This window comes from Triturus cristatus, chromosome 6 (assembly GCF_964204655.1).
Source record: "Triturus cristatus chromosome 6, aTriCri1.1, whole genome shotgun sequence".
In the NCBI taxonomy this organism is placed as follows: domain Eukaryota; kingdom Metazoa; phylum Chordata; class Amphibia; order Caudata; family Salamandridae; genus Triturus; species Triturus cristatus.
In genome coordinates, this window is record NC_140589.1 from 1,865,739,847 (window position 1) to 1,865,767,272 (window position 27,426).

The 27,426-nt window shown below is 41.6% G+C and overlaps 1 pseudogene; it reads right to left on the minus strand.

Moving 5' to 3' along the window:
* Positions 1–27,426, minus strand: part of LOC146822226 (fucolectin pseudogene) — a 132,364-nt pseudogene that overhangs the window by 100,652 nt on the left and 4,286 nt on the right.

The window sequence follows — 27,426 nt, forward strand, 5'->3', positions numbered from 1 at the left end:
ACCTCCATGGCTATCTTGCTGCTCCTGCCCTGCCCCCTTGCCCCCAGCCCTCTGTTTACATGTGCAGACCCCTACTCCCTCCCTCCTGGCTTGTCTGTTCCATTGTAATGCCCCTGATCCGTCCCTCCTGCCCTTTTTGGTCTGTTATGCTGCAGCTTTCTCTCCTGTCTGTCCATTATGGTCAGCTAGCTATCATTGCCTATTGCCCCTCTGTTCTCTGTTGTCCATGTGCATGGTCCTGTCCCCTCCCTCTTGCTTTCTATGGATTGTTGTGCTGCACTCACGTCCCGCATGCCCTGTGTGGTGTATTGTGCTGCTGCAAACCCTGATGCCTGCCCTGTAGGGTCAGTTTGGTGCACCTCTCCATGTCCCTCCTGTCCTCTGTTATCCAAGTCCATGTCCCTACCCCATTTCCTTCCATGATCCAATGTACCATACTTGCGAACATTTTTAACTTGGTAAGAGGGAGATTTTGAAAAAAAACTGGGGTATTGATTTTCCCCTTTGAGTTACATTGAAAAAGAGGAGATTGTAGACAGGAGACAGATCAAATAAAGCCCATTTGAGCTTAAAAACATTGGACGTTTCCTGGCTGAATCGGGTCTGTTGGCATGTATGGTTGTACTTCCATTGCCTCTTCCTTCTGCCCACAATGGTCTATTATATTGCCACAGCCTCTCTTGCCAGTCCTGTATTGTTGGTTTGTTGCCCCTGCCCCCCTTTCCACTGCCCTCCATAGTCTGTTGTGCTGCCACTGCCCTGCCTGCCTGCCCAGTGTGGTCAAATTGCTGCCTCTGCACCCTCCTACCAGCCTTCAATTTTCAGAGTTCGTGTCCCTGCCTCTGCCTCTCAACAGTATCCTAATGAACAACTAAATTGCTAACATTCTATATTTATTACAAAAGTGTGGAACGCCTGACGTCATCTTGATGTAATCAAAACTGTAATACCTAGAGCATTTCCTTAGAAATTACATATATGAGAGGGTCTTATATGCATCAACATTATGGTTAGTGCTCTAAAAAACTAAAATGAGGACATATTTTCTGAGTTTTCAAATAGCGACAAAGCACTTTTAAATTATTTGTTATATTTATGTTTTTTTATCCAGTTGACCACTTGATTAAATGTTGCACATAGGGGAGAGGATGTGGTGTTACTTCCAGAGCTGCAGACTTTGCAACTGGGGAACGAGGTTGGAGTTTCTGCTTCAGCTCGACATTGTGTGATTCTGGTCAAATCACTTAATCTCCCCATGTCTACAACCAAAATGAATTTGTTCTTGTGTGATGTAACCAATGCTCATGTAAAGCACACCAATACCTGACAAGTCTGCACTATATAAAACTGCAAAAACACAAAAAATAAAAAGTGTTTTGCACACTTCTGTCATTGGGCTACATGTGGGCTACATCTGGGTGATATCTGTGCTGCATTTGGGCTCTTTTGTCTCTGGTGGCCATCTTGGGAGATTTATTTGTTATGAAGTTTCCTAATTTCCTCATGTACTGCAGTCTCCTCAGTAGGAAATGCTTTCAGTTTTTTACTTTGATTCCATCATGAAGGTATTCAGATATGTCACACATTTGCCATAAATTCTGAAAGTTAGCACTCTAGTTGCTCATTAGATCACTGTAGTAAAACTACTGTTCACCATGGAAGTCTGCCCCTGGTATTAAAAGTGCATGTTTCAGTCTGCATGTCAGAATTTTTTAATGAAATAGAAGAGGATTTGAGAAGTCACTCAAAATGTGCCCTCATTTTCTTTCTTCAGCATTAATCATAATTTCTATGGCAAAATGAACCCCCTCATTGTGTTCCTTTTTAAATTAAATGTTTTAAGTGTTACCAGTTTATTCCAATCAAGATGGCTTCAGGTGTGCCATACTTTTGTCATAATGAAGACAGTAAGCGCTCTAGTTGTTTTTAAGAACACTCTGGGACATTCTGTCATTGGGCTATACTTGGGCTACATCTGGGTGATATTTGGGCTACATTTGGGCTCTTTTGTCTCTGGTGGCCATCTTGGGAGACTTATTTGTTATGAAGTTTCCTAATTTCCTCATTTACTGCAGTCTCCTCAGTAGGAAATACTTTCAGTTTTTTACTTTGATTCCATCAAGCAGGCATTCAGATCTGTCACACATTTGCCATAAATTCAGAATGTTAGCACTCTTTTTGCTCATTAGATCACTGTAGTAAAGCTACTGCTCACCAGGGAAAACTGCTGCTGGTATTGAAAGTGCATGTTTCAGTCTGCATGTCAGAGTTTTTTAATGAAATAGAAGAGGATTTGAGAAGTCACTCAAAATGTGCCCTAATTTTTCTTTCTGCAGCACTAATCATACTGTTTATGGAAAAATGAACCCCCTCATTTTGTTCCTTTTTAAATTAAATGTTTTAAGAGTTACCACTTTAATCCAAGCAAGATGGCTTCAAGTGTGCCATACGTTTATCATAAGTAGGACTGTTAGCGCTCTAGTTGTTCTTTGGAACACTGTGGAAAGCTGCAGTAGAACACAAAGGAATCAACTGACAGTCTCTGCACTTGTTGGATGTACATGTTTTACTGAGAATGTCAGACTTCATTCTCACATGACTGAGAAAGATAATGTGAATTTACAGAAAATAAGCTCTCAGTTTAGCTTATAGATCACCTTCCAAACCTCTGTGGGAAAGGCATGAGAAAATATTTTTCTCTCAATCATGATATCCCAGCAGAGGGCTTTTTCACATGGTGAAATCACCTTAGAACATACCACAATTCCTAAAATGAGTATGGTACCATCAACAAATGATTTATAATGTAACTAAAGTCTTAAAACCTTCTATTAACTGCAATGCTTTTTAATGAGGTGCTATCATGTATATTGGTCCCAAGATGGCTGCCAACACTTCTTGGATGAAGTGCTGACAGCCAATCAGATCTCAGGATGAGATGTGTGGTTAAGCTCCGCCCACATATATATATGATTTTACTTTTGATTTTCTCAGGAACTACTGAACAGATTGACACCAGACCTGCAAAAGGCACTTCCCTGACCTGAGGACTACCTCTCTGCCAAATTTCAAGTAATTCTGTTCAGCCGTTCGGGCTGTACCTTGGACTAAAGGTCCCTATGGAAAATTGCATGGGAAAAATGTGTTTTGGGACCCCCCTTTTTTCTCAGCCCCTGCTTGACGAATCCCCCCGACACTTTCAGGGTAGGAGCGGAGCGGTGCGCCCCACCTATTTTGAAGATTTTGCGAGGATTCGTCAACCGGCGCCAAAGTTATTCCAAATAGAATGTTGCGGATTTCCTATGGAAACACGGTCCTAACTATAACTATCTACTGGCGACCGCCAGTAGATAATATAAATTCACTTAAAAAACCATAGGTTTCACACAAGTTATAGTTAGCTGTACATTTCACTCGTAAAAAACCAATGAAATTCCACGTTATAGTTAGATCAGGTAACTATAACTTGCGCACCCACAATAAACTGCTGATGACGTCACATATTACATCACTCATGACATGGTCAGTGACATCACTCATGACATCAATGATGACATCTGAAATTACACATTGTGGATTGCGGTCGCGCAAGTTATAGTTACCTGATCTAACTATAACGTGGAATTTCATTGGTTTTTTACGAGTGAAATGTACAGCTAACTATAACTTGTGTGAAACCTATGGTTTTTTAAGTGAATTTGCAAGGTTTTTTAAATGCTAATTCCTAACTATAACGTGTGTGAAACCTATGGTTTTTTCAGTGAATTTGTACGGTTTTTTAAATGCTAAGTTATATATTTATTTTTTATTTTATTTTCTGGTTTTTCACTGTGCGCACACCCTGCGCGCACGGTCCGCTTCGCGCACCGTGCGCGCGCTGTGGGCGCTCGGTGCACTTTGCGCACCGAGCGCCCACGTTGCGCAGTCCATGCCGTGCGCGCCTCGCCTTTTTTTACACAGTAACATTTGTTTTTTTCTCCCTTGTGGGTCCTTTAATTTATTTAATAAATGTGATTGTTACTTCTTTATTTTTTTATTTTTTTTTTTGCCGTGCGCGTACGGTAAGCTTACCGTACGCGCACTCCGCGATTTTTTTTAAAAATTATTAAATGTATTTTCCGTACTTTTGGGTCCTTCTTGGACCCCCTGACAAACACTAGGGGGTCTGCAACTCTCTTCGTTGCCCCCTTTTCACGTTCCCCACCTTTGTTTGTGTGCGAGAGACAGAAAATGGCGGCCGACACTTCCTGATTTCGACCGATTCGAATGTTTACAGTCATGTAACCACCAATCAGAATTGAGCTCGCGCACGGCACCGTACGCGTACGGTAAGCGCACGGTAAGCGCACGGAGCGCGCATACAGATATATATATTGATTTAAATGCTATTTTCTCAGGACCTACTGAACAGATTTACACCAGACCTACAAAAGGCACATCCTTGACCTAAGGACTACCTCTCTGCCAAATTTCAAGTAATTCTGTTCAGCCGTTCGGGCTGTAGCTCGGACTAAAGGTCCTATGGGAAAATGCATGGGGAAAACGCGTTTTGGGACCCCCCTTTTTTCTCAGCCCCCGCTTGACGAATCCCCCCGAGACTTTCAGGGTAGGAGCGGAGCGGAGCGCCCCATTAGTTTTGAAAATTTCGCGAGGATTCGTCGACCGGCGCCAAAGTTATTCCAAATAGAATGTTGCGGATTTCCTATGGAACTAATTATAATGCTGGAATTTCTATGGTTTTGTAAGAGTGAAATGTGCAACTAACTATGACGTTCCTGAAACCTATGGTTTTTTCAGTTAATTTCTATGGTTTTTTAAAATGCCTATTTCTAACTATAACGTGCCTGAAACCTATGTTTTTTTCAGTGAATATATATACGAATAACAGCTGCTCCGTCTTTGATATTCACGATTTTCTTTTTAAACCATGGCAGACAGATATTACGCTTTTCGACTATGGGGAGTCTTGATAGATATAGATATATAGTGCTACCCATCCTAAATATAGCTTTGTTTTATCCACATTACATCATTGCAGTACTTCATGTTTTTAATACTTTTATTGGCTTCATCCCAGTTATTTTCAGGGAGACAAATGGAGGTACTCCAAGACCGGATTTACATTACCCACCCATCCCCAAAAAAAGTAACATAATGGGGAGCCGCAGCCAACAGCCAATAGGTCAAAGAAGCCGTGGGTTGAAACAGTTTGGGAACTACTGGTATAAGGCCAGGTGCCAGAGAACACATTTTAGTGGCTGACTGCGATGATGTGGGTTGAAGTGGAAGGAAAGTTTTCCTACCATTTTTAATGATGATTTAGGCAAACTTTGGGCTTTAAACACAAGACTTTCATTTTGTGGGATAAGGGAATCATAGAGACCACTCAATCATCCTAGTGGCTTTCTCCTCCTAACGTGGCTCTCAAGAGTTCTGGACAGCTACGCGTTTGTGTGGATTTGAGGTCACTTAATAAGGGAATCTGGGTAGACTCACACTCCTTGCCTAAAATCAATGATTTGTTTCCCTACGTAAGAGGGGCCAAGTTTTTGTCTAAACTTGATTTGGCCAGTGCCTACCATCAGGTAGATTTGCCTCTGGATTCACCTCATTTGACTGCTTTTATTTCTCCACTTGGTACATTCCAATACCGATGCATGCCTTTTGGCTTAGCACCTGCGACCTCGCTTTTTCAGAGGGTAATGCACAGCTTACTTTAAGAGATGGATAAGGTCTTAGTGTTCCAAGACGATGTGCTGATTTTTGCCAAGGATGTTCACTCCCATGATGCTATTCTACTTAGAGAAACAAGGTGTAGTCCTCAAGATGGAGAAATGTACGTTTTTCTGAAGTGAGGTAGAATACCTAGATCACATAAACTCACAGGAGGGGATCAGACCTCAACCTGGTTTTGTGGGAGCCATTGTGAATGCACCTGCCCCCAATAATAAGACTGAGGTAAATCTTTGCTGGGCTTATGTCAGTGTTACTCTCTGTTCATTCCAGATGTTGTCACCCTGGTTCAACGTATTAGCAATTTACTTAAGAAGGTTGTGAACCTTGTGTGGTGTGAGGATTGTGTTGCTGCCTTTCAACAACTCAAGTCTACATTGGGAAAGAGTCAGGCTCTCAAACCTTTTAATCCAGGTTCTCCTTGCTGTATAATGGTTGACGCAAGCCAGCTGGCGCTGGGAGCTATTTTGACGTAAAGTGTTGGAGATGGGGAGGACACTGTGGCATTTGTGTATAGCGTATTGAGGGATGCTGAGCTTCATTACTCGGTTATTGAGAAGGAATTATTAGCATGTTTGTTGACCATCAAGAAATTTTAACCATACGTATGGGGAAGATGTTTCAAGCTACAAAAGAATCACAAGCCGTTCACCATTCTGTGTAGTGGTGTAAGCAAACGTCCAGGATTTTGAAGATGATAACCAACTTGTTACAGTATGAGTTTGATGTGACCCACATTTCAGGAGGAAAGAAAGGGAGAGCTGACTTTATTTCCCGCTTCCCACGCAAAAAGGATAGACATGAAGCTGTTTGGTGAGTATTGTGAGCATTGCCTAGAAGATGCGTTGAGCATACCTGAATTGAACATAGGTTCTGAAGAGGACTTGATGGGTGCACTGAGGAATGATGCACTGTTACAGCAGGTGTGTGAATTGGTTAGGAAAGGTTTGCTCAGAGAAAAGGTATAATCCCCTGTATTACAATCTTATTATAAAGTTGAAAGCAAAATCTCTCATGAAGATGGTATGCTTTTACGGTTTGATAAGCTCATTCCTCCCCATAAGTTTAGGAATGTCATCATCATAAAGGCCCATAGTGGACATTTAGGGGCATCTCTCACCATTCATCATCTTCGAGAAACATTTTGGTGGCCAAGTATGGATGGGGAGATTGATGAGGAGATGGGAAATTGTTGTGTGTGTCGAGGAGTTGATAAGACCCTCAAGGTGGTTACGCCTCCTCTCATAGCTATTGAGTGTCCTTCTGGTCTGTGGGTCAAGCTAGGCATTGATGTCATGGGGCCCTATGATTCTTAGCCAGGTGGATCCAGTAACATTTTCGTACTCATCGACTATGTGTCAAAATGGACAGAAATCAAGATGATCAGAGAACCTAATGCATAAAGTGTTGTTGACTTCTTGAGGGAAATTTGCATGAGAGAAGGGTTCCCAGAGGTTCTTGTTTCAGAAGTTGGAACTCAGTTCATAAGTAATGAATTGCAAGTTTTCCTTGCTTCATGTGAAATAAAGCATTTGAGAAGTTCTTTATACCACCCACTAAATAATGGTCTTGTTTAATGGTCTTGTTTAAAGAATGAACCGTGTGGTGGGGGAGTGTATCAAGTGGGCCAAATCTGGGAGCCATGATACTATCAAATCTATGAGCAGCATGTTATAGTTTTACAGAACTACACTACATTTGTCCACCAAAGTTTTGCCTTTCGAGCCTTTGAGAGGAAGAAATGCTAACACTAATTTTAGATCAGCCTCTGTTTAATGAAACCCATTACTATTGTAAAAGAGAATATGACTCAGACACAAGTAAAACAGAAACTTTGATATGATACTAAAAAAGGTGCTAAAATTGTTGCTTTTTGTGGTGGGGTACATGGTCTGGATAACATTTCCTCTACATGTAAAAAAAGGGGAAAACAATTATAGTGAGCCGACCAGAGTGGTGAAGATTGGTAGTGACATGGTTCAAGCTGAAGGGGGACATTGGTGGAACCTTGCAGAGCTGACAAGGTGAGAGTTAGTTCAGGTGATGATTGTGAGAGGGATGAAATAGGGAAGAAACTTTTGTCCACTAAGAACTGTGAGATCTCTAGGTCATCTTAGAATGAGATTTGTAGCTCTAGAGTTATCGTCACATCGAGCAGGTTCTGTATGTGATTCTGTGTAATTTACTTTCTTTGTTGCTATTTTGTACTTTTTTTTTGTTCTGTTTTTTGTTGTTATTTTTAAGTGGAAGAAGGGAAGATGTGTAGTATTGGCATTAAATGATTTTCTGTGTTTGACTGAAGGCTTCACTGTTTGTGGAATTCAAGGTGAAAATTCTCTGTCAATGTTCATAGGTTGCTATGTGTGTCCACATAATGCTAGTTCTAAGAATGTTATATTTCAAAATGAGCTGTTGTGAGTATCACTTTTGCTTGTGGAGTTAACACTGGATGTGGGTCTCTACAACCGTGTAGCCAGAACAATAAACCTTACTTGATTTTTTTTCTCTGGGTCCCGCGCCTTCACTACACAAAACATTGACTTTCGTTCTTCTGCTCTGTACTTCTAGGTGTACAGTGACAAACAGAAAGGAGATATTTATGGTGATATGTTTATTATTTGCACTCTATAGATAATTATAGAATTTTGCTGTATGTTTAGACACATTCCAAGCTACTGTATCTTTTTATTTTTTAATGACTTGCAGCACACAGATTCAAATAGTTTTTGCAACAAATATCTAACCGCTTTTTGAAATGTTTCCTTTTGTACTAGAGATTCTATTGTTATTCTTCACAAAAGACTTAAAATTACATGCTGCTTTCGACAAGCCTCAGGAACTTCAGTAGTGTTTACACTGACGGACCAGCATGGGTTCTGTAAGGTTGGATTGCCTTGGCTGATGCCCAGGCCTACCACACAGCTCTACACTGACTGCACTGCTCCATTGGTGGAACAAGATAGCGGACACCTGTGGCTATCACTTGACACTCTAAACACAAGAATGGTGTTTCAGGATGGGCTGATGCCAGGGCTTTGTGGCCACCTCACTGGTTCTAACCAGAAAGTTATATACTCGAAGATCTCCTGCCTCTACTGGGGGGCAGGACTAAGTGATTCTTTTGGGCTGCCTTACAGACACAATAATTTAAAAACAAATTGCCAAAGCCAATCTATGAGCAAGCTGTGTCAGTCATATACCACCCAGCAGAGGCGTTTGTGGACGTGACAAGGATCTTCTCCTGAAAAAAAATATATATAATAAGAAAGAAAGAAAGAAATCACATCTAATTTGTGTGTGGAAAACTTTAGGTAGTGTTTACTTCTGCAAAAGCCAGTGTCAAAACCCAGTAAAACGATAGTAGCCAATGATTAAAGGGGGCTCCCCAAATGCCTCTTTCTGTGTATTTGTGGGTGTATGTATATGCTAGGTTTATATTGTGTGGTTAGTGTTGCATGGTAAGTTGTGAGATAGTGTGTTAAGTGATTGGAAGAGACCTAAAAAGGACATACATTTAGCCTGGGTATCTTTTGGGATAAAAAGTATGGAGGCTTACACTGGAATGGCCTCAAATAAAAAAAAAATGCTCAGCACTGCGGGGTGAAAAACATGCCTCTTCCGATTTATAACTTTTCTCTATAAAAAACAAGGCAGTTTGTTTTGATGGTGTGTGACGTTTTCTCAAAAAGTCCAGTTTAAATAAAGATTTCAGGATACATAAACTTACCTTACCAAAGCCTGTGATATAGATTTACTTTGATGCAGCACATAGGTACCTTTTTAGTAATAATATCTTAAGGAAATAGTTAGTGGAGTTTACCTTGGATTATTGTTCCCATTGTTTGCTAGGGAGTTGCCAATGAGAATTTCAACACCATTTATTCTTTCCGGTACAGTTTCTGTGTTAGTGACGCTTATATACTGAATCCTGTGCGGTGTCAGCAAGTCAACCCTCCACCAGGGAGACATTTCACGAGTTGTATGGGCGCAGGATCCAGAATAGAAATCAGGATGTAGGTTTCCATCAATGGCATTGATTGCATGTCCCAGGTAACCTACGTTTGCGCTCGGTGCCCCAAGGAGGCTCGACATTGTGGCACGGCCACGCAGAGCGACATTCTCAACTGAATAAAAAAGAAACCATCATTAGCACCAGAAAATGCACTGAATTAAAAAATGTCATCATATTAAACATGTATTTGAGGGTGGCTATAAAGATGACATAACTGGTTCGAACTCAGGACAATACATACCTGGGGCCGCTTTACAAAGGCAGATTCAATTTACTGATGTAAATTTCTAATAAAACATTGCTAAATGGTTTTTTTGAAAAATGCAATTACTAATACAGAAATAGTGCTAATAAGGCCTTCATAAGTTTGGAGAAACGGGCTGAATATTGGATATTTTTGAATGTAGAAATAACTAAGCATTTGCATACCTCCAACAGGTCAGTTCCCATACTGGAATTACCTGCTTATTAAATTTTATAAATAGAAGTCATAATTGGAGTTTCAAGATGGGGATGGGAAGTGAACATTATATATTTAAAAGACGTCTGGGGGAAACGCACAAGGAAGCATTGCCCAGTCGAGCGATTACACATTGATGTTTATAGCCACATTTTTGTTTTTTACAGATTCCGACTATTACACCAGGTAATTTGTAAGTAGGTGGATGCAAGTGGCTAATTATGCCGGTTGCTCAAAGGTCCAGGCTCAGCAACCCACCAGAATCCAAGGAAACTCTGCTAAAAAAAGCCAGGTCTGGGGGAGGGGACCTCTAAAACACATTTAACGTTCAGCTACTTTTGGATCACCTCATAATTTTGTCCTTTCAATTTGGTGTTTTGTCTGCAGTTCTTCTTAAATGTCTAGGTTTAGCAATAAATCAATTCTATTTGACATTCTTTCTTGTGCTCTGTCTATGCTCTCTGGGGATGTGGTCTGCATGGCATAGCCTCAATTATTTAGAGCTGTGATGAATAGGTGGACAATGACCTGATTAGTTACTGGTAATCTTCATTACACACAGTCCTGTGTTCCACTCCTTGCGAGCCCTTCTAGTAGGGTCACTAATGCTCACTGACGTAGAGAAGGTGCATGGGGTGTGAGCCGCTCATGTGAAGCATCAAGGAAGAGGAGGCTTTAAAACGTCATGTCTGAATCATGAGTAAATATTATTTTGAATTGTAGGCAATCATGAATGCCTGTTTCGTGCAATGGGTTAGCTCAGAGGGTTAGGGACTTTGACAAGGAGAAATGCATATTACCAGCATTTATTTGGGTATCTTTCATAGATGTCCTGCAGCACTTCCAGATCTTTTTTGAATCCCAAGAACATGGCACTGCATGTACAGGCATTCACTGAACAAACATTTTTATGAGGAAGTTCAGATTGACCTCAGGGGCTAAAGACACCAGCCCCGAGAAATCTGCCTAAACCTCCAGACACCCTAACTCATCAGGCCTCAAGGTCCTTCAGAGAGCTCTGCAGCCCCATTTTCAAACTGCACTCTCGCTCGCAGTCAGGGTCGCAGTGCCAGAAAGTGAGAACCATGCCAGGACATTGAGGCATGACATTCGGCTGAGAGCCTGACTAGCTCTGCCTTCATAAAGGTTTGTTGGCTGTCCAAATCAAGTATGCGTCACTTGTTTTTGTGGTCATTAGAAATCATTAGATTCAGGGGTGTGGCTAGCGCCCACAGAAGATGGCGGCGACCTTCTGACTCTCCCGGGTCGATGGACAGATATGCAGCACAAGTGATACTCTAATGGTGATGTAGAGGCTCCAAAAGACCAGCACGGATTCTGCTGGCAGTTGTGGTAAATAATTCTTTTTACCTTGACTGAATTTCATGCGGAATCTAAAATAAAGTAAAATAGCTCAGAATAACAAGAGGCAGAATCCGTGGTATAAGAGATTTTCTGAATGGGCTTTATTCCAAAATGGCCGACTCGAGTGGCGGCCTTCAGGTTCCGTCACCACGAGGGTTCAGGAAGTGAAGTACAATACTTTATTGACAAGAAGTAACTTTTATAGGTCTTACATTACAATGAAATGAATGCAAAAGGCGTAACAATTGATAAGAGGAATGACATATTGGTACGTAATCGAAACTAGGCGTAATAAGGAGCAGAAAGAAACATGATTGGCTCTGATTATCATGCATAGGTGGATCTATAAGATAATACTTAACATAGATGCGCGCGCAGCAGCATGACGTGTGATTGACGTGCAACTAGGGGGTGACGGGGACTTGACATTTAGCTCTACATGTGGAGACGAGAAGTCTGGGGGGTCAAGTCAACCTAATCCCAAATCATATCTAACATCCTATGTTTAGAGAACTATGTTATCCACAAGAAAAGACTCTCGGACAGAATCTATTCTATACTGACTGTGTGCGTGTACAAGCGTCTAAGTGTCTATATGAGATGCGAGGGGCAGAAAACTTTCCATGGCAACAGGGCTATGAATTACTTGCAGGAGGACGGAAAGGCCGAGTCCTTTGCTTGTGAGCTAAAGGAAATGTTTACCTAAATCACTGGACAGGAATGCATCGGCCGAAGAGCAAAGTAGATAATTCGAAGGTGAAATACAGCTTCTTGGCAGGCAGGCAAAACTGGCCGAGACAGGCACCGTTAGCTGCACAGGGAGTAGGACAAAGTTCATGGATACAGATGCGAGCTCAAGCTGAAGCTGTCAGAGACAGAGAGCAGGGAAGGCTTTGAGGACAGAATCGGGCCTACTTGCCTGAACTGTAAAAATGGAGTAACTTAGCCATATAAAGTCGGTGGCCTTTCATACTTAGGAATCGAATATCCAGCCCATTGATGGCGGATCTGACAGAGAACATGTTGGCGGTGGACGCACATATGTTTGCGTCTTGGACACTGGAACTGGAGGGAACATACATGTACTTGTGACATGCACATAGAACCGTTGGGGTCCAAGATAGGGGACATAACTGATCAGGAAAATCCACATTTCCACATTCCCTCCTTGTCCCCTACTTGCCCTTCAAGAGATATCAATCTTCATCATTCCATCGATTTGCTCATGGAGCATCATTTCTTCTTCCTTCTTCTTCCGGCATTTTGAACGAGAACCTTGATATGGAATGCATGATGTGGCACACAAACCACAAATCACTGGTCCACATTGCAGGCATAAACAACAACTGAAGAGCATAAGAAGGCCAATACCTAGGAAGGATAGAACTCTCCATCCCCAGGCTGATATCACACTCCAAAACCACCCGGACCACGTCCAAGTGCCTGGATTCTCGTGTATCTGGCTCACAATCTTATGAAGGCGCGTTATAGCTTTATATACAGATGGTGAATTTTCTGGTATGAATATGCAGCAGCTGGATCCGATGACCCTGCAAGCTCCGCCCCTATCGGCCAGGATGACGTCAAGGACAAGACGATTCTGGAGAACAACAATTCTCATCACTGATTGTTCCTCTGTCAGATTGCCTAGGGCGGCTATAGTCTCGTTTACTACAGCTTCGAGAGTCTTGGTTAGTCTACGTATCAGCTTACTATTTGATATTGTACCTATATAGGGAAAGATACCTTTATTGAAATCTACATACTTGTCCCATGCCGTCTCAGTATAATCGACAACTGGGAGATCTCTTCGCTCTCTATTGTGTACTAAATGAACATTCCGATAATAATCAGGGGGAGCTAGGAAAACAGGTGGCAGAAGGAATGCTATGTAACAGGTACCATCCCAATCTAGAGGCAGACGCATATATGCCGTCTGACCACATATAAAGTAAGAATGGCGAGAAGCTCTAAATGAAGATTTACCTTGATCACTATATTCTACTGTAGTAACGCATTGGCTATGGCCCATATGTATGGAACCAACTTTTCTTACACATAATTCACCCTTAACTGGAAATACTGACATAGTGGGCAGAATTAGTTCAACTTCGGATTTGACATTCAGAATCATAAGATTAGGTGTAAAATTACCTAATTTATACACTTCATTTTCTAGATCAGTTCCTGTTCTACTGGGGTGACCCTCCTTATTAGGATGACAGACTTTGAATAAAACTAGATTCAGATTTCCCCATATCCAATGTTGTTGATAAACTGCTGTGTCTGGGTCTATGGAATTTAGTAAACTAAACCATGCTCCACAGGAGCCATTGTGTGTGAACGGATGTGGAAAGAAAGGCAGAACTCCTTTGTTATTCTGATAGGGAGGGAGTCGGCCACACACCCAACAATTGGTGGCATTACTAGTCTGATGGGAATGATGTAACATACTAATGAAAGTGTTATTGCGCAGCGCAAGTCTATAAGATAATTCATGTGGCGGTAGGTCACTAAAAGAATGTTCAGTAGCAACATTATAAACATGTCCAGAAATAGGATGATATATGTGCAAAATCACACTTGTAATAATTATTAAAACACTCAATAAAAACAAAATTAATAATGTCCTCATACAGTAGCTACGCAGTGATTTACAATACGCCTGTCGTTTCAACATTTCTCGGGTATTTTCTCTACTCAGGTCCAAGGGATACATGTCGGAGACAATTCAACCGCTTCACCTTGGAGAGGACTTAAACAATCAAATTGCTCGACTGTTTGGGCCTAAGCTTTAATTTATAGAGTCATTCTGTTCAACAAAAGGAAGTTTTGAATCAGTCTGTGAGGGAGTGCAGGGCACAGTGTCTATATCCGAGGATAGTCCATGAAATTTCTTAACGTGGCTGGAATGTATCCATCCTTTGCGGCCCTCCACTTTCACGGCTGTTCTTGTGGTCAGCAGGACTAGCTTCGGTGTTTTCCACCTGGGCTCCAATTGGGTTTTCCGATCGAAATTCCTCACAAACACCAGATCCCCCGGAGCAACGTCATGGGGTTTCACCTCAGTGTTGTCAGGAAAAGCTGCAGCTACCTGTGAACGACAAGATTGTAGTGCAGACATCAAGGAAGCCAAGTAATCTGTCAGCATATTACAATTAACATCAGTTATTTTACGTGGTATAGGCGTCCCCCACATATTTGGTGGTCTTCCGAAGATCACCTCATACGGGGATAGCCCTGTTCGAGAGTGTGCTACCATTCTTATGTAAAATAGTGCAACTGGTAATGCTACTATCCAGTCAACACCTTTCTCCTTACATATTTTAGACAATCTGATTTTCAAAATTTGATTATGTCGTTCCACGAGACCTGCTGCCTCGGGGTGTCGGACACAGTGGAATTTCCACTGATATCCCAACAAAAGTGAGACATGTTTCATTAATTCGGATGAGAAAGGCTGGCCGTTATCTGAATATACAACACGTGGTAAACCGTACCGCGGGAAGAATTCTCGAACTAACTGTTTGGCAGTAGTCGGGGCCGTGTAATCTGATACTGGGTACGCCTCAGTCCATCGGGAGAGAGCGCAGACAACTACCAGAACATATTTGAATCCTCGACATCGTTCCATCTGGATATAATCCATTTGGAGCACTTCAAAAGGATGATCAGGAGTCTGGAATCCACCCTGTTCTACGGGAACACTTTTTCCTGGGTTGAACTGACAACATATCATACAGGTACGGACTTTTTGTTTAGCTGCTGCTCGTAAATGTTTGTTGAACCAAATGTGTTGAATGCTATCTAGCATAGCTTTCTCTCCTAAATGCGCTGGGCTGTGAATTGTAGCTATAATGGCTTGGACCATAGAGTCAGGAAGAAACCATACAGATTTCTCCTTTGTCATCCATCCCTGATCTGTCTGGATCCCTCCTAGTTCAGTCCATTTCTTTAATTCTTCTGCAGTAGCATGTGTCTGTATGTCAATTACGTCAAGTGCGGGATCCTTAATTGTCATACACTGTGTTGGTGTCTGAACTATTGGCTTTGTCATGTCTAATGTGCGATTCTGAGCAGTCTGTTTAGCTGTTCTGTCAGCTAAATCATTGCCTTGAGAAATGATATCAGTAACCTTCGTGTGTGCTTTACATTTCATAATCGATATGGCAGTTGGTAGATGTATTGCGTCTAACAAGGCATGAATGAGGGTTCCGTGCTGAATGTGGGCACCATGGGAGGTTAAATAACCTCTCTCTCGCCACAGCACGCCGAAGTCGTGTACAACTCCGAATGCATAACGTGAGTCAGTGTATACATTAACTTTCTTATTTGTGGCTTGAATACAGGCTTGTGTTAGAGCAATAAGTTCTGCTGCTTGGGCTGACAAAGTATCTATACAATTTGTCTCAATAACTTCAGTGTCTGTTGTGACTGCATACGCGGCCACTAAGTCTCCTGTACTTGCTCTCATGCACGATCCATCTACATACAATGTCAGGTCTGGATCTAACAATGGAACGTCTGTCAAGTCTTGTCTAGGTTTCGTCTTTATTTCAATAATTTCAACACAATCATGAGCTAGTGGGTCTGTTCCAATTACAGGTAATAGTGTAGCAGGATTCAATGTATTACACCGTCGGATCTCTATGTGTGGCTGAAACAATGTCAGTTCATAACCGGTAAGTCTTGCTATGGTCAAGTGTTGTGTTTGTGTTCGGTTCACAAGAACTTCTACTGCATGTGGTACTTGTACTGTCAATGGATGTCCTAACAATATGGCATCGCTTTGTCTGATTGCTAAAGCTGTTGCTGCCACTGATTTCAGGCATGCGGGCAAAGCCTGAGCTACGGGATCTAATGTACTGGAAAAATAAGCACATGGCTTGCGTGATCCTGCTTGATCCTGAGTGAGTACTGACAAAGCAGTACCTTCGCGTTCTGTGACAAAGAGTGTAAAATGTTTGCTATAACATGGTGTTGCTAAAACAGGTGCTTGGCATAAAGCTTCCTTTAAGCTTTCAAAAGCTTGTGTATGTTCCTGAGTCCAAGGGAGAACAGTCGATGTGGCTGCCTCCTGTGTGGTTAACTGAATGAGTGGTTTTGCTAGAAACGCATACTGAGGGATCCACTGCCTACAATATGAAGTGAGGCCTATGAAAGCCCGCACCTCCTTTTGTGTCTGGGGTATTGACATGTTAGCAATTAACTGGATGCGATCTGGTGTAAGCTGCCTTCCCTCCTTGGACAGCGAGTGACCAAGATAAATAACTCGCTGGGCACAGAATTGCAGCTTAGAGGGAGACACTTTGTGCCCCTTGTCGGCTAGAAAATGTAAAACTGTCAGAGAAGCCTTTTCACATTCAGGTTCGCTTCTCGCGGTGATCAGCAGATCATCGACATATTGAAGCAGTGCAGTATTGACTGGCATGTGGATACTGTCAAGTTCTCGTTTCAGTGCTTGGCTGTAGATGCTGGGGCTTTCTGTGAATCCTTGGGGAGCGCGTGAGAATTTAAAGCTGCGCCCATTTAAACTGAATCCGAACAAATATTGGCTTTCCGGATCTATTGGGACGCTAAAAAAGGCATTCTTGAGATCAATTACAGTAAAGAATGTTGCTTCGGAATCAATTGCTGTCAATAATGATGATATATCGGGGACCACAGGAAATTGTGGCACAATGCACTTGTTTAGTTCACGCAAATCAATAACCAATCGGTATACTGGCGGAGCAGTAGGGTCAGTTCGTTTAAGAATCGGAATTATCGGCGAATTACATACATTGGAGTCTGTTTCTACAACTACTCCTTGGGCAATTAACTCATCAATGATTTTCAGCAAAGCCACTACAGCATCTTGCGGTAACTTGTATTGTCGCATTCGTGGTAATACCACTCCTGCCTTGAGTGTAACTCGGTATGGTGTAATGTTCATGCAACCAACATCAGTAGGGCCTTGTGCCCATAGATGTGCTGGTAAAGTCTGTAGTCGGGGATCCATGTCTCTAGACACATAGTGACCTTTAAAATCACGTAAAAACAACCTTATTCCTCCCGGAGAACAACATATTATGGCTCCTAGGGCTTTCAGAGTTTTAATTCCTAACAAATTTTCTGGGCATGATTTAGTAAGCAATAAATCTGTAGTTCGTGTCAAAGGTCCTATCGTAAGTGGAAGAGGCTGTGATACTTCATTAACAATAGGTTTTCCTGAAAAACCAAGGGAAACATTTTGAGAGCCTGAGAGGGGTGCCCCTGGAACTTCACTACGTTTTATAGTTGTACGACTTGCCCCTGTATCGAGTAAGAATTTTCTATCTTGACCTAATAATTCACTATGTACATAAGGTCCTTCTTGATCTACAGGAATCTCGATAAGCGGTAAGTCAACTTCCCTCTCTAGGCTGGTTCATGCGTAACGCTGATACTCAGGATATTCATACTGTGCAGTCTGATACATTTGTCGTGTGGTGGTTTGTGTGGCAGTAACAGGCAACGGTGGTGCAGCTGGCACAAACTGTATTGGCTGTTGTGCGGCTGGCATGGCCTGGGAATGCGGCATAGCTCCTTGTTCATTCTGATCTTGTCTGTGTGGCCGTGATCTTTCTTGTGTTTTACCTATGGCGATATTGTGTTTTAAAACTGGACAATCGTGTACGTAATGACCTGGCTTTTTGCAATAATTGCATGTCCCTTTTACCGGTCCTGCTGAATCGGACTGTGTCATACCCTTTTTATGTCCTTCAGCCGGTACTGTCTGAGACACTAGCATTTTCATTTTTGTATCTTTCATACGTCTTTGTTCGTGTTCTTGTTCATCTCTAATTCTATTGTGATGATACTGTAACATTTGTAGCATTTGTGACGGAGTGTTACTTTGCCAGGTACTCTCGAATTTCAATATTCTATTCTTTACTGGAGGTAAAGCATTTTCTACTAATTTTGTCACAAATAAATGTGGATACGACTCACTACTTGTTTTTATACCACTATTTATTCCAAAACATTTTTCAAATCGGGCATAATAGTCACTTGTGTCTTCATCATGCTTTTGTTTACAGGCCGTGATTGCACCCCAATCTTCCTTTTTCGTAGTTAACAAACGTGGCAGTACTTGTACTAGTAAACCTGGTAATGCTTTGACTTTATCCCCGAGCCCTGAACCTGCAGCTCGGGCCTTTTCTTCCGTTTCTAATGCTGTCCAATCTATCTTTTGGTCTCCCACCTCCCACTCTTTTTCTTTCAGTTTTTCATAAATACCAGCAGGTAAGAGCACCTTTAATATCGTCATAATATCAGGATAGGTATACTCTCCCATCAGCAACATGTCCTTAATTTCTCGGTGGAAACCCGCTGGGTCTTTGTCATGACTTGGTACTACTTTCTTCATTTCTAACAATTCAATTTTTGATATGGGTGTGTATACAAATACACGGTGAAACTCATTGTCTTCGCCTTTTATTGGGTGCACTTCTCGTAAGGGATTTTGTCTATCCATATAATACGGCGTTCTTTCTCTGCGGGGCAGCGGGAAAGAATCCGGATTTACAAAAAGGACATACTGTTTACGTGACACTAATATTTCTTTAATCAACTTGTTACTAGAACCTCTCCATCTGTTCGTGAGTAGTTCCGTTAATATATCAGGTAAAGGACCAGGGTCAGCATGTTGGCTCTTATATAGTATAAGGAGTTGCTGAATCATATAGATTCCAGCTAAACGTTGTTCATCTGTACTAAGGTTAAAAAACGTGTGTGCTACGGTCTCATCACCGTATTTTTCAGGACTGTCAATCCAGTGAACGGCTGATCTGGCCAATTCTTGCTCATCCATGGACTCGAGGAGGTGGTAACCCCTTCGTTCTCGTAGTAGTTTATCTGCGGCTTGGAACAGATGTTCAGGAGACTTTAAATTTATTACAGGCGTCGGATACGTTCTGCTATTATTTGGACATACAGAGTGTATGGGATCAGAAAAGCATCTAGTATTATTACAGGATCTTCCTCTGCCTACGTATGCTATGGTTTCTGACTGTCTTGCGGAATTCCCTGATTCGGAGACTTCATCTTGCTCGAACTCGTCTGTTTCCAATCTTTCTTCGTGAATGCGTTCTATTTCTCTACGGATTTTTCGGCACATGGCTATTATACAGTTTTTCTTATCGTGTCTCCCTTCTGATATATTCTGGCTCCATCTTGTAAGAATAAGCATTGTATTCGGGTCTACCCCCGGACGGTCTTGATTTCTGATCACGCAGTTTATGAGGAAACGTAACAGTTCCCCCTGTATCTCTACTTTCTGGAATTCCATAGCTCTGTTAATACATTCTGGGTCTCGCCCTGTTTGGACAAAATGATATATGTTATCTAGATGCGTAGTCATTCCTGGTAACCTCGCTAAATACTCTGCGGCTCGTCTGATACGTAATGATGCCAGGACCATTTCGTCCTCTTTACCGACCACCGGGTCATATCTACAATCTATAAGGAGTTCCTTAAGCGTACGTTCATTTACGAATTTGGGTGTACGTGAATGCGCTGATTCTTGAAAAATAAGTTTATTTATTCTAGGTGGCGTAAAAGTATTGCTTGCACCTCCCGTGGCCCCTTCAGGGGCGTCGGGTGTGAATGGATTCGTCGAACGTGACACAGCAACTATAGGTGTCGATACCACTGTAGAATCGATTGCGGGGACAGATGCGGAAACAGATGTGCTTGCCGGAGCTCGTGTCGGGACTTGCTGTTGCACGGGGACAGATACCTGATCCTGACGTTGAACCCCTCCGCCAGACGGTCTATGTGGTGTGGGGTTAGCATACTCGGGAGCTGCGTCATCTAGATATGAGGAAAGAAAAACATCTTCTGCGGTTCTGGGATGCCCCTTTGGATGTACCTTAATTGGAAATAATGGGGGTGGCAAGTCTTTTGGCATCTCTGGAACAGCCTTAGGTAGTCCTTCGGCTAGGAGGGGGTACATACCACTCATAAGAGCGTTTCTTTGTCTATCTACTTGTTCTGATTTCACTCGGATACCTTCCTCAATTAATATATTTTCTTGAACTTCCTTTGAACTCTCTTTACTCCTCTCTTCTTGTCTACGTGCTTTTTCTGTACGTCTATGAGATTCTTTACGCCATAACTCAACAGCGTCTTTCTGTGACTGTCTGACTTTTCTTTTCCATAACTCTTCCTCCACTTTCATGATGCACTCTGCATCCCAGGTTCCCGCTGCGGGCCACCTTTGACTTTCCGGCAATCCCTTGGTATAATCTACCCATAAATCAAGAAACAATATGGCATCTAAGCCATGCTTGTGATACATAAAATGCCCTGGGGTGTCCCTAGGAGGAATAGGAACTGCTTCTTCGAGCACCCCTTTTCTGGTAGTAATCTGTCTTAACTTCGAGAAGAGCGGCATCTCGACAACTGATCTGATACTTACTCTTGAATTCACTTAATACGGAAAACACAACAATGAACGGTGAACAATGAACAATCATTCATACCACAATATGCAAGACATTTGAACACTTTAAACATTTAAACATTAAACATTTTAACCTTTAAAAATGACCAACAATGATGACAGTCTGCATAACTAATCACCAAGCAGAATTCTTGACAATAACTAGATACTTCGGAATACTTGATATACTGCTAAACAGTACATATACACTGCTAAACAGTGCAGACCGGATTTGTGTACCCAAATCCGTCTTGACCGGCACAACCTATGTGCTGTCAACACGCCTCCCCGGCGATGGTACTCACCGAGTAGCTCCTTGAAACGGAAGGCCTCAGAGAATGAACGGGACTCGATGACTGCGGACAGCGGACCCTCTGGACATCGGGATTTCGAAAACCTGGTGGGCCTCTGTATACCTCGGATCTTGCTCTCTCAGCTAGGCTCTGGTCGGGATACTTCGCACTTCTCACCGCCTCGTCTGGGTTGATCGCAGCCTCAGTCGCCCCCGCTTGACCGGAGGGAGCTTACAGGAAATCCTGCTGGTACGCGTTTATGGTCCGTCCAGCTGTGGCAGGAGACCGGGCCTGCAACGCACCGCCGGCGCGTGAGATGAGAAAGTGTCCCTATTCGGGCGCCATTATGTGGTAAATAATTCTTTTTACCTTGACTGAATTTCATGCGGAATCTAAAATAAAGTAAAATAGCTCAGAATAACAAGAGGCAGAATCCGTGGTATAAGAGATTTTCTGAATGGGCTTTATTCCAAAATGGCCGACTCGAGTGGCGGCCTTCAGGTTCCGTCACCACGAGGGTTCAGGAAGTGAAGTACAATACTTTATTGACAAGAAGTAACTTTTATAGGTCTTACATTACAATGAAATGAATGCAAAAGGCGTAACAATTGATAAGAGGAATGACATATTGGTACGTAATCGAAACTAGGCGTAATAAGGAGCAGAAAGAAACATGATTGGCTCTGATTATCATGCATAGGTGGATCTATAAGATAATACTTAACATAGATGCGCGCGCAGCAGCATGACGTGTGATTGACGTGCAACTAGGGGGTGACGGGGACTTGACATTTAGCTCTACATGTGGAGACGAGAAGTCTGGGGGGTCAAGTCATTGATGGCGGATCTGACAGAGAACATGTTGGCGGTGGACGCACATATGTTTGCGTCTTGGACACTGGAACTGGAGGGAACATACATGTACTTGTGACATGCACATAGAACCGTTGGGGTCCAAGATAGGGGACATAACTGATCAGGAAAATCCACATTTCCACACAGTGGTGAGCGTCCTGATGTGAGAGTTTCTCTCGCTCGTTGGCCGTGACATAATTATTTTCCTCGCTCGTCACCAGGCGGCTCCGGGGATGTGACGCCCACCATTTTGTGTTACTAGTTTTCTCCGCATCAATAACTGAAGAGAACGGCGTCATATATACTGTCTCTCCTGTTGGGGAAATATTTATATGACGAGAAGCACCTCATTGCAAGTGCATTTTCCTGCTAATCTCAAGAAATGGATTTAGTTGTACTTTCTTTCCCTGCGTAATGTTTTCATTGTATTATGAAGAGGTGCCCGCCATTTTGGAAGCAATAATATTATTATAACTATTGTTTGGTAGGCTCGGCGCAGTTTCTGTTGATTTAGCAGTGCAGAGCATTAATGAGCATTTGACTGCTCTTTATACAACTCTCTTGGAGGAAGTTTTACTTTTTATTTTACAATACCTGAAATAACATTTAGTTCTTCAGACCTGTTTTTTGCACTGAAGTCTTTCATCTAGTGTTGCTCCTATTTTAAACAGTGATGAATGGCAGAGTCAATAGATTTATCACCCAAAGGAAATTCTTCTTCTTCCATTATCAATGTGCCTTCTAATGCGAATAAGGCTCCTAGTAAACGATTAAAGAAGGACCCTCCTTCTCTGCCAAAACACCCTTCATCGGTATCCTTAGACCTCCTGTTGGAAGAAATAAGGGCTTTTCGCCCCTTTGTTGAAGAAACAAATTCCAAAATTCAATTTTTAACAGACAACTGGTCGCAAATGGAAGAAAGGCTCACAATTGCGGAACAATCTATTCAATCTCTAGAATCTTCCACAGGAAACGTAATGGCGTAATTCTCAGGTTTCAGCACTACAAAGGCAGGTCGAAAATCTTGAAAATAGGAATAGGCGTAACAATCTAAGCATTTACGGTCTGCCAGAAAAATCAGAAGGATCTGATCCTATTGCCTTCTTCAAGTCTTTCCTTCCGAAAGTCCAGAAATTACCAGATGACTCTCCTCTCAACATCCAGAGGGCTCATAGATTGGGCCCTCCATTTGACACGGCTTCATCTTCTGGCATGAGGAAACCTAGAGGAGTTATTCAATATTTTCTAGAGTATAGGGATCTACACATGGTTCTAGCAGCTGTTATATCCATTGGACGCATTTCTTGGTCAGGTAACGCATTATTCTTTTCACAGGATTATGCAAAATCTTCTGCTAAAAGACGCAAGGAGTTCCTCGCTCTACGACCACGTCTTCATTCTATGGGTGCCCGTTTTGGTCTTTTTCATCCATGCCTTTTTAAGGTGATTTATAACAACAACAATACTACTTATGAAGATCCTATGAGACTGATAAGTTTCCTCAACTCCTGTGGCGCAGAGAATATGGACATTTCCTCCTCTTCTTTGCATTCTAAGTAGTCTACTCTGTTGTCTTCTCTGACAATGATTATGCTCTTTTTTTTTCTTTTCAAGTTTTTCGTGATCTATTATATTGGTTGTTCTTTTTGTTGCTCATATTAAGGTTTAAAACTTGATGTTAATCCTTTTTTCTTCCCTTACAGAGTTTGCCTTTGTGTCACCATATGATCCATATGTGTTGTCTGTCGATTGCTCTACAGCCTCCCCGTCTTCCTTTGTCGCTTCTGGACGTGCCATCCTTCCATGTGGTCTCATCCTCCCCCACCTTTCATTTGTCTAGACCTTTTTGTAGGTATGTTGTGTCTCTCCCTTGTAATGTTTTTTCTTCTATGCGTTTGTATTTCTCTCTCTTTTTCCTGGCTTTTTTCTTTCTTATCTAGATATAATACTCTTCTCCACCTGTTGAATATTCCTTCTTTTCCTTTCTTCTTCTTCTCTTTCTGTACTTTCTTAAATTTCAGTTATAATTTGCATTTACTTGCATCGATTTTACATTGTATTGGTATTTGTGGTAAAGTTGGTTAATATTTTCTATTCTCGTCTGACAACTCCTTATGCTTCAAATTGTATTTACATCGTTTTGCATTTCATCTGCTTTTTAATTATGTTTTCTTCAAGGATTGTCTATTGTAACATTTAACATATTTCTTTGACGTATGGTTTTAAAGATTTTTACATGGAATGTTAGAGGTCTAAATTCCCCTATTAAGAGACAAAGAGTGCTATCAATCTGGCTAAACTGGAGTCGAAAATTGTTTTGTTGCAAGAAACTCACCTCACTGAATCTGAATCTCTAAAGCTCAAGAAAAATTGGGTTGGTGAACTCTTCTACTCCCCTGGGGATGGTAAACGAAATGGCGTCATCACTCTAATTAACAAGTCACTGAAGACCTCCCTTTTATTGCAAGGAAAAGATGAAGAAGGTAGATGGTTATATACCAAATTGACGATTGATGGTGTTCCTCTCTCTCTATTCAATATATATGCTTCCACTTCTGGTGATGCCCCTTTTTGGTCCCATTTAAATCAATTGGTGTCCCAACATTTTGACAGCAATGTAATTTTAGCTGGAGACTGTAATCAAGTATTTGACCCATTTTTAGACCGGAAATCTACAGCCCCTTTCTTCCCTTCAAAAGCACATAAAAATTTGATGCAAACTATAAAACAATTACATTTATCTGATGCGTGGAGATTATGTAATCCGTCTTTGCAAGAACATACCTTTTTTTCTTCACCTCATCAAAACCAATCAAGAATTGATTATCTCTTCACATAACACAATATCACTCAGTCTCTTATTTCTGCAGACATAGGTCCTATATTAATCTCCGATCATGCCCCTGTCTCCATTATATTAGACCTATTACCTAATTCAGACCACTTAAATCCCTCAAAAAAGATAAGGCCCCTGGATCTGATGGTTTCACTTTTGAATTCTTCTTACATTTCGCCCAAATTTTAATACCCAAACTTCACTTTCTAATTTCTTCTTTCCTTTCTTCAGGTAATTCTTCTGGTACTTTTATGGATGCTTTAATTCGTCTCATTCCAAAGGAAGGGAAAGATCTACGTTATTGCAAAAAATATCGACCCTTCTCCTAAGTTAATATAGCCTCTAGATTGGAATCTTTCTTACCCCATCTTTTAGGTAAGGAACAGTCAGATTTCGTTAAAGGACGTAATATCAATGATAACACCCATTTATTTTTTGACATCATATCCAAATCTTCAAATCTCTCAGAACCCCTCGCTGCTATCGCCTTGGATCCTGAAAAGGCATTTGATAGGGTACATTGGCCTTTTATTTTCCAGGCCTTAAAATGGTTCGGTTTTGGTCCAAACATTATTTCCTTGATTTTTCTCCTGTACTCAAGTCCTAAGGCTGCCATCTTTGCCAACGGTCTTACCTCTTCCTATTTTTCTCTTCGCAGAGGAGTAAGACAAGGATGTCTCCTATCTCCTTTTCTTTTTAATCTAGCCTTAGAACCCTTCTTGTCTAAACTAAGGCAGAATCCATCCATAACGGGTTACACATCTAACTTTCTACCAATCAAATTAGCTGAATATGCTGATGATGTTCTTTTATTCCTTTCTCAACCTCATACTTGCTTACTGGCTTTCTTAAATTAAGTTAAATTATATTCTTTAGTTTCGGGTTACAAGTTAAATAATGACAAATGTGATATTTTACCACTAACTAAATATACCTTTAAAGAAGACTTCTTAATCTCCAATTTTACCTGGAATCCCCTTCACATAAAATATCTTGGTATATGGTTTACCCCCCCCCCAATTAAATCCTCAATATCTCAACAATGCATTGAGAAACTCAGTTCTCTCACAACCAAATGGCATCCCTTATATCTCTCCTGGTGGGGCCGGCTTGACACTATTAAAATGATGCTAACGCCTATTATCCTATATCTTCTTTCTAATATCCCACTTTCCATTCCAGCGAAATGGTATCATAAACTTAACTCCATTCTTATTTCCTTCCTCTGGTTAAACAAAAAACCTAGAATGTCCCTATTAAAATTGACGCAACGGAAATCCAAAGGCGGGGCCCGTTTTCCAGACTTTCCCAAGTATCATAAAGCTTTTTTAATAAAACATGTTTCCAAGTGGTTGTCAGTTCCTTCTCCAGATTCACCCCTCTGGATTGACCTGGAGGCCTCCTTTCTTTATCTGTTTTCTTTTCAAGAATATTTGTCTTTTATGAGGAAACCGCAAAAGTTGCAAACACCAATCATTAAACACTCATGTAACAATTTTAAAAAACTTATTCATATTGAGCCACATGATCTCAATTCATTTCTTAATTCCACTATTTGGCACAATAATTATATTTGTATTAAGAAGAAAACAACTTATTGGAAAACTTGGAGAGATAAAAGCATCTTATGGGTGAATCAGTTATTGAAACATGATACCTTATTAACCTTCACCAACGCTCGCTCCCTTTTTCATATACCGCTATCATTCTCACATGAATTTCAATTCTATGCTCTGCAATATTAGATGCTTATGCATATTTTCAATCTTTACCACACTCTCCCCTATCAATTGATTACGCATGGTCAAATATTTTAAGCAAATCACCTAAAGCCACTCGCACCAAGAGCTAAAACAAAGACTGAAATTTCCTGGGAAACTGACTTAGACATACATTGGACCATCGCTATTTGGGATAAAATCTGGTTGAAAATTAGAAAGTACTCGAGAGCAGCTAGTACCGGCCAGGCTTTCCCTGGAAAATACACACCATCCTGAACGATGACCGTGAAAACAGTGTATTCTTGGCTTGAAGTGAGCCACTGAGCTGGAAATGTGTAGATTTGTCTTTGCTATTACTTGTTCGTGTCATACAGAGAGGGACGCATTCTTTCTTTACTGTGTAACGTCCCCTTTTCTCTTCGCAAGTTCCGCGTCTCTCCGCTGCCGCCTAAACATGAAGCTTTTATTGCCCACCGAGTGTCATTTCCCAGTCGGGGTCTCTGAAATCAAGCCTGTGACATTCTTACTTCCAGCCTCGGATGCGTAGATGTCCTAACCCTGCGGCACTAGGAGCTCCTCTCACAATACCTTCCGTACATCTTTCATTCGCTGAGGAATGGTAACCGTCCAGGCATGGGGTCTGCCTCAGAGCCAGGCAAAGTCAGAGGCGGCGCCAGGAGTGTAA